Source organism: Lygodium microphyllum, chromosome 16, assembly GCF_053477565.2.
Source record: "Lygodium microphyllum isolate KBCC chromosome 16, Lygodium_microphyllum_v1.1.10, whole genome shotgun sequence".
NCBI lineage: Eukaryota > Viridiplantae > Streptophyta > Polypodiopsida > Schizaeales > Lygodiaceae > Lygodium > Lygodium microphyllum.
In genome coordinates, this window is record NC_141150.1 from 123,131,607 (window position 1) to 123,147,135 (window position 15,529).

The 15,529-nt window shown below is 42.1% G+C and overlaps 1 pseudogene; it reads left to right on the plus strand.

Moving 5' to 3' along the window:
• Positions 1 to 1,088: 1,088 nt before the first annotated feature.
• LOC148023351 (uncharacterized) lies at positions 1,089 to 3,695 on the plus strand (annotated as a pseudogene).
• The last annotated feature ends 11,834 nt before the right edge of the window (positions 3,696 to 15,529 follow it).

Consider the following 15,529-nt stretch of genomic DNA (forward strand, 5'->3'; position numbering starts at 1 on the left):
TTTGCAGAATTCTAAATTTTTAGAATTTAGAGAATTTTTCCTATAATTGTTGCTAATTTTAGGAATTTTTAATCAAATTTTTGAGTTAAAAATTACTTTTTAATTAAAGAAGATGAAGAAATTAATAAAATCTGCATTAAAATACCTAAAAATTTAAGAAATTCTAGATTTTTTAAAAAAATTGTAAATTAGATTAAATTTCAAAAATAATAGGGTAATTATAACAGAAATTCATATTCGCACTCTACGCTAACCTCAATCTATATGCGAAAATTGTGTTAGTTTTTTTAAATTTTCCTCGTGAGCTTATTATTGTGTGTGAGTGAAAAATGGCCCCAAAATGCACTCGCGAGTCTGTACACAACGAAGCCGGGACTAGTCGCGAACACGAAGCGTTGGGAGCAGCCACTACACACAATGTCGTCGCTACTATGAATGTACAAGAGGTGAGTGGAAAAGCTTTCAATTATGAAGTTCTTGAATTAAATTAATGTCATAATTTAAAGGCATTGCATACGTGACCTTAGTCTTAGCCTAGGGACTAATTAAGAGAAACCTTGACCGTAAATGCGAACAATCGTTCTACGAAACTCGCGTATGTGTTTTAAAGTATTTTAAATTCAAAAGAATGTTTGATCTTCCCAAATGGAAGTGTTTGAATTTCCCAAATTTGTTTGGAAAAAAGTAAATTTTAAATAAGAAAAGTTCTAATGGGTAAAATTGAATTCTCGCCAGCTGGGCAGAATTGACGGCTTCGGCCGTGTGAATAAGTTCTATGGGTGTAACCTCCACCCCATTGGGACGTTTCCCCACTCTAGAAGGGTAGCGCATCGTAGCTTGAGATGGGATAAGCTGCTCGTTTTTCTTGGGCAAGAGACGAGTGGTGCCAATAAGCCCGCCAAGCGAGGAGCATCTCCGAGGGGCAAGGGGACTTAGCGGGGGCTATGAGTCAATTAAAAACCCTTAGTCGCTTAGGATGAGATGTTAGCTACCCTCGTTGGTACCGCCGCATTCCAGATCTTCCGATGTATTAGCATAGCGCCTGAGGCCGAGTCGATTGGAAGCGCAAGAACTTGGAAAGCCGCGCAATGGAAAGGCATTGGAAGCCCGGATGGGTTGTGCAATGGAAAGGCACTAGAAGCTCGGATAGGTTGTGCAATGGAAAGGCACTGGAAGCCCAGGAAAGGGTTGTGCTGTGAATGAACTCGGACGCCTCGACAAGCCATGTTGGGATGCAGAAAGGCTGAAAGGTCGATGGAGGCAGCGTCGTTAAATAAAAATGAATGATTGTAATTGAATAATGAATTTAAATCAAAGTAGGTACTGTTTTCAGTAAACAATGTCTTATCTTGTTTGAATTGTTTGAAAGATTGTTTTAACGAACAAAGTATCGTAAATAAAGTAAAGGAACCTGTTTGTATATTTAAAACAGTGTGGTAGTAATTAGGAAACACTGGACCCTTCAAGGAAAGTGGGGAATTGGTAGTCCTGACGACTCCGATTCATGGCCGGGTGGATCCGATAAGTCGGATAGCTTTCCAACAATTCTAGATCCGTAGGAGACTATAAGGATGAGAACCCAAATAAAACTTGTTTTAGGGGAAAGGTTAACGGCCATGCCTCACACTTGATGGGGAAAAAGGTGTTAACTCTATGAACCAAGTGCAAGGTTTATTTACTGTAATCTTAAGGTCGCAGACCTTGATTAACAGTTAGAGGCTTTAAGAGACTGTGTTTCCCCTGCAAGGTAGATAATAGACTATGTTGGTTGCTCGTAATCCCTTCGGTATTCCAGTCGGGACGAGGGAGGTCGTCAACCGCATACATACTAAAAGTCTATTAGGCTGTCAAAGGTTATAGTCTTCCCCGAGTTGGGGTCGGCACCTCACACAAGTTCAAGAGAAGTCGAGTACCATTGCACAATTGAAGAATACCATTCAATGAATGAAAGAGGCTCCACTGGGAGCAAGGGAGCATAAACGGACCTTTAGTTCTATAGAGACACTTGCACTCGGTGGTGGTGCTTGCAAGAGGAGAGTGTTAGCAACTAAGTGAGCATACTCTTCCCATCAAGTTTCAATTAAAACATACATTTTCATGTTAACACTAACAAGTTGCTGATGTAATCTCAGAAATTTTATTCAAGAGGTGTGTGCTAGTGAGACCCGCACTGATCGTGCATATCTTATGTTGAGATGCCTCAAGCCAATAGACATCATCTCCTTCCTCCATAAATCAGAGTCAAAGCGCATGAGGGATGCAATCACTAAGGAGGTAATGCAAAAATTTTCCAACATAGTGTCCGAGCTTGATGTCTTGATTGCATGTGACGATGCGGGCATTAGCACAAAGGGATACCAAGCGGTCCATCAACTCTTGAAAGATGCATTACGCAAGCATGGCATCACTCAATACTTCTTTCTTGTACCACATAGGATTCATCTTGCCCGAAAGGTAAGCAGTTAAGATGTTTTTTCTCGCCTAGGGGAGTATCTGCATGTTAAAGGCACAATGTGCATCCCTGGCATTTTTAAAAAGCGCTCGGGGTCGAGGAATGGATCAAGTGCATCTGCAGAGGCACATGGATATCAATGTACAAAGTTCAATAATATTTTTGTTGACCTGAGAAAACTTCAACAAGCAATGATCTCTAAGTAGGTGAGGGCACACATTTTTACAATGTATGACCTTTGTGTTCTTATAATGTATGACCTCTATGTTTTGTAGTGCTAGGAGAGAAGTTGGCTTTTGTGTTGAAGCTGGATGAGTGTGTCTCAAATAGTTAAGGGTCAAAGGACTGAGAGGATTAGCGTAACACTCATGAATGATGCCTTATTCTGTGCAAAGCGAGAAGATTCTATGCTCCAGATAGACCCTCTTTTGGTGTCCAATCGGAGAAGGAGATATGGTGGCTAGGTGCATTCGAAGTTCCCAAAGAAATGCACGAGGTCCTCCAATGGATGTTTGATAGAATTCCATATATACCAGAGACAATTTGTGCTCAAATGATGTCAGGCGAGAAGTTGGATGTTCAAGGATTTGGAACATTTGAAGTGGAGTGGCATTTGGGTGGAGATTTGAAGACAATTAAGTGCTTGCTTGGATGCAAGCAAGGCACCAATTCTTTGTTGCCTTGCCCATTCTATACTCGTGGATACAAGAAACCAACGAAGGGTCAAAATGTCACTTCATGTGGGAAGAGACTAGAACAAAGCACCATCGCACAACCGGAAGCTCAAGATGGTGGTGTGGGTGAGGATGCAGAAAGACAATGGGACACGTCTGTGTTGAGCTGCCCCATGCTTGACGAGCTAGATAGGGCATGCTTGGATCGTGATTGGAATCCTATCATTGACTTCCCACTCAGTAATGTTTATTTCTGCACATTACATGCATTCATGCGTATATTTGATCGTTTGTTGAAGCTTCATATTGATTACGCATTCACCATGAAGCCCAATGAAAGATCAATAGATGCATTGACCCAAGTAGAGGCCCTTCTGAATTCAATCGGGTGTCATGGTGGAAATGTTTCCATTGTGGCTAACAAAAACTCTAGCGTCACTCATGAGATTGCTCAACAAGTATCCATGAGTGGTGCAAAAGCAAGAAGGTTTCTTCAAAGGCCACCCTCAAAGATGACAAGAGCTCATGATGAGGACGGAGAAGATGATGAGATGCAGTCGGAAGAGTAGATGTGGGAGGTGTGGAAGGAATTATGCAAGTGCACCACCGACAACAATCCAAATCCAATGGTCGATAATCGAAGAAAGCAAGTGTGGGCATCTTTTGACAAAATGGTTAAGCTAATGTCTCGTTCAAGTACAATGGAACAACAGCGTACAGAGTTTCAAGATCGTCTAGTCATGTTCATGACAGTAGTCATTAACGCTTGGGGTGAAACAAGCATAACCCATTATATGGTATGCCATTCTAACACATCGAATATAGGACTAAAAATAGACACGCACTAATAATACTTCTTTTGTTTGGTGGGATGGTGCAATACATTTTATTTGCACATGGGACCTACTTCATGAATACATATGGGTCGCTTGACATTTGGAGTACACAAGGCATGGAAAAGTCGCACTACCGGGCGAGGGGGGTTTATTTCAAAAATACGCATCATGGAGGTGGTAGAGTACGGTCAAACTACTTACAAGAGATGTTTAATTAGTTCTTTCGAAGCACATTTGGACGTAAGTGAGACATGGAGCGTGTGCGAAACTCTGAAATTGCGAGACAAGCCGGACGATGAGCCCGCCCATCACCGTTCTGAGGCATGGAGAAGTACACATGGCCCTGCAACCCATGCTACTTAGCATCAAACTAGGGTGCGTGTAGGCAAAATATGGGCAAGGAACTCCTAAGGCCATATTGTATCTTTGACGAAATTTTCAATTTATGTCATTTTTGAATTAAAATTGGTGTACCACGTGAAACCCCCCGAGGAGGGTGGACATTAGTGGGTGGCCGAATGTGAACGACTACCTCCGATTTAAAACCTCATTCTCTCACAACTTCATAACATTCCACCCACGATACTTCTCCTCACATGGCAGCACTAAGCAAACTGCATGTGCAAATGTGCAAAATCGTAACATGCTCCAAGGTACTCAATGCCCATGGAGACCCGATGAGACCGATAGGGCCTCCACATCAGTACCACACAAAGAACAGAGCGTAACGTGGGGCAGCCATACACTACGAACTCCAAGACGACGTGCGGCCTCATAGTCAATAGGTAACGCGCCCTCAATATCTACGGCGACAATGGGCCGGATTAAGATGATGGGAGGCTGGCGGTGCTTAATAGGAGGGTACATCGATGATGAGCCAGACACAGACCCAGAGGAGCCGTAACCCCATTCAGACAGGGAGCCTAGTGTAGCCGGCAGGGCACCATGGGAGGACATGTAGATCCCTCCCATCTGCGCATCGGGCCCTCAAGGCAAGGTACTACCTCCTCGAGCTCTACGAACCACAGAAATGCCCGTAGAGCCTAAAGATGAACAAAACAATGAAGATGATGAGCAGCAGTCTAGCAATGAAGGGCAGGAGCTACAAGATGTACTTCAGTAGTAGCAGCAATAGTCAGAGGGGAGGCTAGATCCAACACAACGGAAGCAGGCAAGAAAAATAAAGTTCTTCTAGAGAGCCCGTCGACCTGCCCCGCAAAATGTTCAAGCACCTCGTGGGCCCCAACAAAGAAAGGCACGCCCCTACAGCAAAGTTTTTGCAGAGATCAAGAACTACCAGAAATCAACGGAACTTCTGATTCGCAAGGGTCCCTTTGCAAGGACATGCAAAGAATTTTTGCAAAGCTATCGGATAGAGTTCCGCATGCAAGGTGTCGCACTCGAGGCGATCCAAAAGGCAACCGAAGCATATTTAGTGAGCCTATTCGAGGACACTAACCTATGTGCAATACATGCAAAGAGAGTTACAATACAAGATAAAGACATGGCCCTTGCACGGCGCATTAGAGAAAGCGTAATTAGAAACCTCAAATGTAATCTTCCTTCTGTAATGAAAAATACTTTTGTCTACGACTATGTCAGAGCACTCTAGCTCCTTTTCGATTGTGTAATTAACTAATTGTACACGAGCGCTCTAGCTCAAAATTCTTGATTTGATCTTTTTTCTCATCTACAAAAGTTCTTGCGGATGACACGAGACTTGCGCACCGATCGGCGTGCTGGTGATGCATTTATTTTTTTGTCAGCTGTTAGGGGCTCCTGTGTGGCCATTAATCAGCCTTCCAAGGATTTTGGATGGTCGATCTACGTGACTCTCTGGCCAAGGCCCCTATAGCCACATAGGAGCCCCTAGCAGTTGACAAAAAAAGAATTCATCATCAGCACATACCTGTCTATCAGTGCACAAGTCTCGTATCGTCCATATCAAAGCAATAACTTTAATTTCAACTGAATAGAAAGGAATGAACAGAAGTTGTGCAACAAAACATGTGTTTTCATTAAAAATCATGTTTACATTCGACCGTCATTTCCAAGAAGTTTATTTACAAAGTTTGTGCGATGCTGCCTGGCTTTAGGGACCTTAGCAAGCAAAAGGGTTTTGGTCATGGCATCAAGATCATCACTGCCTAAGCTTCGGTGTATCCCTATGTGGGCAAGCACTTTACCCCGGAATCCTGTGCTAAAGGTACCTATAGCTAGACCCTTCCTCACTAGGATTACATAGTTAGCCCCTTGGCTTATAGGGGAGAGGCACAAAAATTTTGAGAGGGCTTTCACTGCCCATACATAGAATCGGCCGAAGGGTGTGAAGTCTATGTGCAGGATGGCAATATCTTCCTTTGGCATCCTCTTGATATAGTGTACGATGGCGGCTTGTGGGCCGAATGCCTTGCGCGTGGCTCGCCCATGCATCCATGTCAATTACGTTCTCCAAGTACAAGACATATTAGCACTAGCAATAAAAACCAAACTGTACTGAGCGACATAAGGTGTTTGTTTACCTCATCCAAATCGTCTTCCTCTTTGTTCGTGTTGAGGTTAATGGAAGACCTTTTGTGTGTGGTGTCTTTTTCTAGCTTGGAGTCGGGCAGGGGGTGCATCATCCTCTGCAATGAGCAATGCTTGGATGGCCATGAATTCCTCTTCTGACACTAGGTCTTGCTCTACATTCTCGACTTCCTAGTTCATGAGGGTGACAGTTTCTAGTACAGAATCACCGAGGGGAGGAGCATGTCACTCAGGGGGTCAGCAGTGTTGTCTAAGGGGAATTCAGTCTTGATGGCAAGCATCCCCCAAGCATTCATCCATTCAAAGGCTGCATGATTTATCCAAATCATGGACAAAAATAGGTAATATCTCGCCCTCATTAAGCTATAGAGGAATCCATTTATCCTTTTTAAGCATCCAATGCTCATAATGAAAGCGAGTATACGATGTTGTGCGAGATCTTAGGTATCTTATGCTAATATTTTGCCCCATGTTGCATCTATAAGTGTACCCATTGTGCAATCCTTCCTCCACAATTGCACATTTCTCACCAAGTAATGCCTCAAAAAGCTCAAATTCAACCTCCTTGTATACAAACATAGTAGTAGTTTGGCTGAATGGAAGGTCATGAAAAATGTGCACAAAGACATGGATTGCCAAACACCAACTCAAACCCAGAGATCTGGACGTTGTTCCAAACTTCATTGATGAACAAATGTCCATATTGGTCTTATGCTTGAGGGCAAACGCTGACCAAGCATCTAGTTGGGGCCATTCTAAGCTATGAAGATCAGGTGGTGAGAGAGGTTCGAGTTTACCATACTCTCCCGCTTTCTTAGGAATAATATACGTATGCGAATAAAAGAATACCCTCCTCTGATTGAGCTGTGATGGAGGCATTCCAGCAAACATCACCTCCCCAATGCTCGTATAAATCGATGTGAATGTACCCGATAGACTTTGGAGAGGTTGCTCTTCAATGAGACTTGAGGGGAAGATGACTACAAAAGCACCAAAGTAAGTAAGCATGCAATGATTTATATTGAAGTTGAAGAGCAACAATGTGATACATGAAACAAGAAACCTACAATTCGTAGAGAATACCCTCTGTCAAATGTTATTACGTACATGTATGTCCGATAATCCAATGGATAATCGCCACCACTCCGCACATTTCTTCTCCTTGAAACCAAGAAGCCTCCCTTTCCAATGTTGGTCTAATACATCGCGTTGCCGCACACGATAAGGGCCAATCGCTGTGGGTTGCATGTAAACCCAAGAGCCTCTCTCGAACCCTGTTGCTACCCATTCTCCACCATTGTTCCATGTGTTATGCAACACAAGTTCTTCAATCTTGTCTTTTGGTAGTTGATGGTGTGTGCACGGGGTGGTCATTTGAATGGAGGAAGGGGGGGAGCTAGTATGGCTTGAGAAAGCTAATGCGAGCTTCTAAGAGGTTTGGAAGTGTAGGTTGTGGCAGCAATGGATTGTTTGAGAGAGAGCTGATGGAGAGAGTTTTGATGGACAGCTTTGGTGAGGTGCACCAAAGGAGAGGTTGAGATGTATGCATCAATGGAGACCATGGGAGCCTCAGATTAGCTGCAGTAATGGAGAGCTTGAGAGTGGAGAAGCAACGGAGAGCTTGGGAGGGATGGTGCACTTGTAAGCTAGGAGAGCTTGAGAGAGCTTGTAAGCTTGGAGAGCTTGAGAGAGCTTAAGAGTGGAGAAGCAATAGAGAGCTTGGGAGGGATGATGCACTTGGAAACTTGGAGAGCTTGAGTGTGGAGAAGCAATGGAGGGCTTAGGGTGCAGAGGAGATGATGATTCTTAGCAATGGAGAGGTATAGAAAGCTTGCTTGCTGCAACAATGGAGAGCTTGAGAGGTTTAGAGAGAGAAAATGGGAAGGAGAGGATGTGGACTAACAAAAAGTTTACTTGCAATCAAAGGGAGCTTGGGAGAGGGATACTAGAGATAGGAAATGCTTTTTTGACCATAGTATAGGTTGGGAGGGAGTTTTAGAGGGAAAAAGTGAAGTTTTGAAAAAGTTTCATTAAAAAAAACTAGCGTTTTTTTATGCACAAGATTTTTTGGTGGGGCTAAAAGTGCATGCATTTAATAACCCCCCACTCCCCCTACCTAACCCCACCCCCTACCCCCCTTCCTTCTCTCTAGGGACAAAGACATAATGAGGCTAGAAAAGTAGACTTCCCCCTACTCTGTGGAGGGCCCCAATTGTTACCACCATCCTCTTCCTATTGGCCCATTCATAATCACCCCTTAATCTAAAGGGCCCTTTTGAGGTCCAAACTTTTCCTAATGGGGCCTTCTTTTCCACAATTTTGTCATCTTTTTTTACCTATTCTCCTATCAACTACGATAATTATTAGGACACTTACCGTGATGAATAAGAAAGATAAGAAGAGGTTCCCTAGAGCTAGCCACAATCACCATGAGCACTACCTCTTATTTCAATCGCCATTTTGAGGACAGAATGTAGTGTGAACTCGCACCTAGGTTTAGAGAAAGAGAGACAAGGGGAGAGAGAGGCAGAGACATAGAGATAGATAGAAAGAGAATACCATATGACCCCTTGGCCATAGGGCTAGAAAATTGTAAGACTCAAGAAGAGAGATAGAGAGAGAATGAAACGAGAGAGAGAGAGAGAGAGAGAGAGAGAGAGAGAGAGAGATAGAGAGAGAGAGAGAGAGAGAGAACCCTATGACCCTTTGGCAATAGGACTAGAAAATTGTAAGACTCAAGAAGATAAAGAGAGAAGAGAGAGAGAGAGGGGAGAGAATGAAAACAAAAGAAGAGAGAGATAGAGAAAGAGATACAAAAAAAGCTAGATAGATAGAGAGAGAGAGAGAGAGAGAGAGAGAGAATACCCTATGACCCTTTGGCCACAGGGCTAGAAAATTATAAGACAAAAGAAGAGTGAGAGATAGAGGAAGATAATGAAACAAAAAGAGTGAGAGAAAGAGAGAGAGAAACATAAAAAGATAGAGAGAGAGACAGAGAGGGATTATAGAGATCATGGACCTAGATATACCATCTAGCACTAGTGTAGCCATCATCGTTGACCCTTCTTCTAATACTTGCTTCCATTGATCAACCACCAAAGAAGGAGCTTGATAGATAGGTTACTAGGACATCAAAGAGCCGTCTTGATGGATACCTAGGCATTGAGTAGTACTTCAAGTTTGGTGTGCAATTCATTGTGTTGATTACGAAAAGACTCCTACAATTGAATGCATCATGGTCGTGGAACAATATACTTGTGTTCCGATAAGTTTTGGGGTGACCAAATTATTTTTGGGGATCAACAAGGCCAACCATCTTCTATGTAAAACCATCTTTGTAACTATATTAGGACCAATTTGGTTTCCAATTTGTAGATTATTGAGCTTGGTGAGCCTAGGAAGTTGGTTTTTATATATGTAGATTTTTGGTCATGGGATCTGGGCATATAGGCTGCCTAGTTTGCTTTGTGGAGGAGACTTTTTTGAATGCAAGAACTAAAGGAGCTCTCATCAAAGAGAGTCATGTGATTTTCATCAATTCCTGCATGCAAACGAGTAAGAATTAGGTTTATTGCTTTTACATGTGTGTACTCCTATGCGTTGATGTGCTCTATGCATGTTTTGAGTGACCATGTGCATCATATGTGTCGTTTGTGTGCAAGAACTATGAGAGGTCATAGCCACTCATAGAAAACTCCATTTCCCTTCATACTTCAACCATACGATCCTCTCAGCATATAGATTAGGGGGGGTATATCAAGTCATCACCATTTTGAGACAAAAGCATCATATACACGATTGTGTCAGATTTGGTTTTGGATGTGCACAAAGCACACCACACACTCATATTGTGTTTCAAAGTGTATACACACCTTAGGTATGAAAGCAATTCTTTCCACTATGTTTTATTATGTGTGTACATGCATCACACTCCTAGAAGAGACCTAGACACTCAATACTAACCCAAAATAGGTCCAAAAAGTGTAAACAGCTGGTGCAAACCCTTACAACCATTATGGCAAACCCCCGGCTATGGATGCATGGTTCAACAAGTTCCACATTAGTGTCCTTGCAGTGCTCCTATAGCAAAATGTCAGTAATGAAAAGTACAACTGCTATGAAGCCAACACTACATTATCACATGAATTTCTAAGGCTAGAGCAAATTACACATAGGTCGCGGGCTAATCATTTTTGCATTGAAAACTTACAAGATGAGTTCAACTCCATCACCAGCACAGCAAATGCTAGAATGACTAGAGCTCGAGATGGCCAATACAGGACCATATCTATCAAGATCCATCAGTAAATATGCGCACTTTGTGAAAAAGGATCTCCCTACTTTCTGAGATCCTCACCATCGCGTGTGTTCCCATTCACATAAAATGTGAAATCGCCACCAACTTGCCACGCCTCATCTATTTGGGAGAACTTGAATGGGACACATAAGGGCTTTCTTTTTCACAATTTTGTCATCTTTTTTGACCTATCAACTACGAAAATTATTATGACATTTATCGTGACTAATAAGAAAGACAAGAAGAGGTTCCCCAAAGCTAGCCACAATCACCACCGGCACTACCTCTTCTTTCAACCACCATTCTGAGGACGGAATGTAGTGTGGTAGGGGGAATGTAGACCCGCACCCTAGGTTTAGAGAAAGAGAGACAAGGGGAGAGAGAGAGAGAGAGACATAGAGACAGATAGAAACAAAATACCATATGACCCCTTGGCCATAGGGCTAGAAAATTGTAAGACTCAAGAAGAGAGAGAGAGAGAATGAAACAAGAGAGAGAGAGAGAGAGAGAGAGAGAGAGAGAGTGTGTGTGTGTGTGTGTGTGTGAGAATACCCTATGACCCTTTGGCAATAGGACTAGAAAATTGTAAGACTCGAGAAGATAAAGAGAGAAGAGAGCGAGAGAGAGGGGAGAGAATGAAACACAAGAGAGAGATAGAGACAGAGATACAAAAAAGCTAGATAGAAGGATAAAGAGAGAGAGAGAGAGAGAGAGAGAGAGAGAGAGAGAGAGAGAGAGGATACCCTATTGACCCTTTGGCCATAGGGCTAGAAAATTATAAGACACAAGAAGAGTAGAGGACGATAATGAAACAAAAAGAGTGAGAGAAAGAGAGAGAGAGAAACATAAGAAGATAGAGAAAGAGACAGAGAGGGAGAGGGAGAGGGAGAGGGAGAGAGAGAGAGAATATAAAAGAGAGAGAGAGATTCAAAAAAGATACACAGAGAGAGTGAGAGGGAGAGAATACCTTATGACTTTTGTGGCTTCTTGGCATTAGGGGAAGGATGAGGTCCATAGGGGCCCTTTAAGATGCCATGGGCTAATCAACATGATTAAGAGAAAGGCAAATGGGTGTTTGCCATGTGGAGAAGAATGTTGGGATTTTAAGAAATTCTAAAAGATTCTTTCAAAGATTCCCTGTGTACTTTTTCTCTCTAGAAAAGTGGGAGGGAAATTTTTTGATTTTCGGATTAACATATGCGAAGATTACAGATCTAGAACGCATTGAAATCTTTCCATAGATATGTTACATGATATAGTTTTTCTCGTCCACCGATTTTAAATTGGTTTTGGTGGGAAATTTTAAAATTTGAAATTCTAGCCATTTGAAGAAAAGAAGAGCATCCAAAGTTAAAGAACATTAACAAGTTAAGCCAAAGTGCTTAAAATTTTAATATGGCAGCTTAAATGGCCCCTATGGACCTCAACCTTCCCCTAATGTCACAAGCCTAGTAAAGAGGCCTTGCAACCTAGAAAAGAGGCCTATGTAGCTGGACATAGGCCTAGAAAAGAGACCCCTATGGGGCCAAAGGGCCATAGAGCTTTGAGTGAATGATGTTAATAAATTGGTATGACTGAATCCTAGTGGCTAAAGGGCTATGATTGAGTCCAATGGCCCTTTGGCCATAGGGCACGAAAACTCAAAGACTCTTTGGCAATAAAACCCAGTCACATAGACCTAGAAAAGAGACCCCTATGGCCCTTTGGCATAGGGCTAGAAAAGAGACCTCTATGGCCCTTTGGCATAGGGCTAGAAAATTTAAGGACTCAAGAAGAGAAAGAGGGGGGGGGGGGGGGATGAAACAAAAAGGAGAAAGAGATAGAGATTCAAAAGAGAGGGAGCACCCTATTACTCTTATGGCAAGCCGGTCACACAGGCCTAGTAAAGAGGCCTCTGGCAAATAGAAAGAGACCTATGTAGCCACACATAGGCCTAGAAAAGAGACCCGCCATAGGATTATGAATGAGTGATGCAGAGAAATAGGTGCGTATGAGTCACATAGGGCTTTGAATGAGTGTGATGGCTTAATGGTTGAGATTGAGTCCTCTAGACAAAGGGAGTTGTCACTCTTGGCTAAATGGCTATGATTGAGTCCTATGTCCCTATGACCATAGGAATAGAGACTATATTGCTAAATGACTAAAATTGAGTCTTATGACCCTTTAAGACACGAGGCTAGAGAAGTCTATCTCATCGAATGACTAAGATTGAGTCCTATAGCCCTCTGGTCATAGGGCTAGAAAATTCTAGTACTCTTTTGCAATAGGAGCTAGAAATGAGGGCTATGATTGAGTGGCCACCAAAAAACTACTATGACCACTCAAGCTCTATACCAAGACCTATGACTGATTTTTCTTAGCCCTATAATGGATATCCTTATAGTAATAAGAGGTCTTCATTATTGAGTCTTGTGGCCCTTTGGCCATAGGGATATAGATGAGTGAATATAAAAATATCTCTAACTGAGTGGTCTTATGCCTCCAAGGATACCTCTACATCAGTAACAACTCTTCATTCTTCAGCCATAATGCCCAGTGGATTACCATTCGAGACCTTATAATGAGATTGGGTGGTTATTGCCTAGAAAGGAGACCTCATAGAAATCTCTCTCTTTGAGTCCTATGGGCTTTTGGCCATAGGACTATGACTGAGTGGATACCATAAAGCAGAAATAGAAAAGAAACCTCTCCATATTTAAGAAATATTTCTTAATGAGCCATATGGCTATGTTTGTAAGGGCCCTTAAACATTAAGAAACCTTGCTTATTGAGTTTTATGGACCGTTGACCATAGGACTAAAATAGAGATGTATTTTCAAGGCAGCTAAAAACTCATATGGCCAAAGGGTCGTATGGCTATTAGGTTATGATTAGGTCCCACGGCTCTTTGACCATACGGATATGGGGTTTCTTTCAATAAAACAAGTTGATGTTCTTGAAAATAAAATCCCTATAGGGCTATTCATCAAAGGAGAGAAGATGCATCTTACTTGTTTGAGTGACCACTAATAACTCTTATGGATTTGGCCATAGGGGTGCAGGGCTATTATATATGGTCCTTAAGATCGTTGGAAACACTTTGTAAAAAAAATTACTTTGTGGACACCTTTGTAGGTGAGATGTCACAACAACAAAAGAACCAAACCACCTTTGGTGGATGGCACTATAGAGCCTAAAAAACAATGGGATTTGGATTTCTGCTCACCATCTAGAGGCATTCTAGAGTGGGTTCATTTGTTCTTTAAGGATTTCCATGACTCTCCCTTCAAGAATTGTGGAGCTGTTCAATATACAAAAGTAGACACATGCGGCATTGAGAGGTCTTCATGCCTTTGTGTGAAGACAACAGAGGGTATATCTTATCTAGTGAATCCTTTGGCCTTGAGTGTTGTATCACACATGGCCGAGGGTGAGATGATGATGATGAAGGTAGAATGGTTAGAAAACACCTCTGTGAGGAGCTAGTGAGTGCCACCACTTTCATCATTGCATTAATGAGAGTAAATCAATATCTCTTAAAAAAAGAAAAATGATAAGAGGAAGCGTCAACATGAAGAGAAAGATGCATAGCAAATCAAAACTCTGAAGGAGGTGGGGACAACAACATCACAGGTCAAAGATATTATTTTGCATGCAGAGCCAATCAAAACTCTGAAGGAGGTGGGGACAACAACATCACAGGTCAAAGATATTATTCTGCATGAGTTTATAGAGATCATGGACCTAGATATGCCTTCTAGTACTAGTGTAGCCATCATGGTTAACCCTAATTCTAGTGCTTTTTTTGATTCCATTGATCAACCACCAAAGAAGGAGCTTGATAGACAGGTTGCCAAGACATCAAATAGCTGTCTTGATGGATACCTAAGGCATTTAGCCGTACTTCAAGTTTGGTGTGCAATTGATTGTGTTGATGTGTGTTGATTACTACAACCTTGTGTCAGACTCCTACAATTGAATGCATCCTGGTCGTGGAACAATATACTTGTGTTCCGCCAAGTTTTGGGGCGACCAAATTATTTTTGGGGATCAGCAGGGCCAACCATCTTTTGTATAAAACCATCTTTGTAACTATATTGGGACAACCGATTTTGTTTCTAATTTGTAGATTATTGAACCTGGTGAGCCTAGGAAGTGGGTTTTTATACTTGTAAATTTTTGGTCATGGGCTGGGCATAGAGGCTGCCCAGTTCGCTTTGTTGAGGAGAATTTTTTTAATGCAACAACTAAAGGAACTCTCATCAAAGAGAGTCGTGTGATTTTCCATCAATTTCTGCATGCAAATGAGTAAGAATTAGGTTTATTGCTTTTACATGTGTGTACTCCTATGTGTTAACTATGCGTTGATGTGCTCTATGCATGTTTTGAGTGACCATGTGCATCATATGTGGTGTGTGTGTTCAAGAACTATGAGAGGTCATAACCACTCATAAAAACTCCATTTCCCTTCATACTTCAGCCATAGGTTCCTCTCAACATATAGATTAGGGGGGTATATCAAGTCGTCACCAATTTGAGACAAAAACATCATATAGAGGATTGTGTGAGATTTGGTTTTGGGGCTGTGCATGCAGCAGACCACACACTCATATGGTGTTTCAAAGAGTATACACACCTTAGGTATGAAACCAATTCTTTCCACTATGTTATATGCACTCAATACTAACCCAAAACAGGTCCAAAAAGTGTAAACAACTGGTGCTTCCGAAATCTTGTCAAATTTTCTCCAAACAGCCTTATA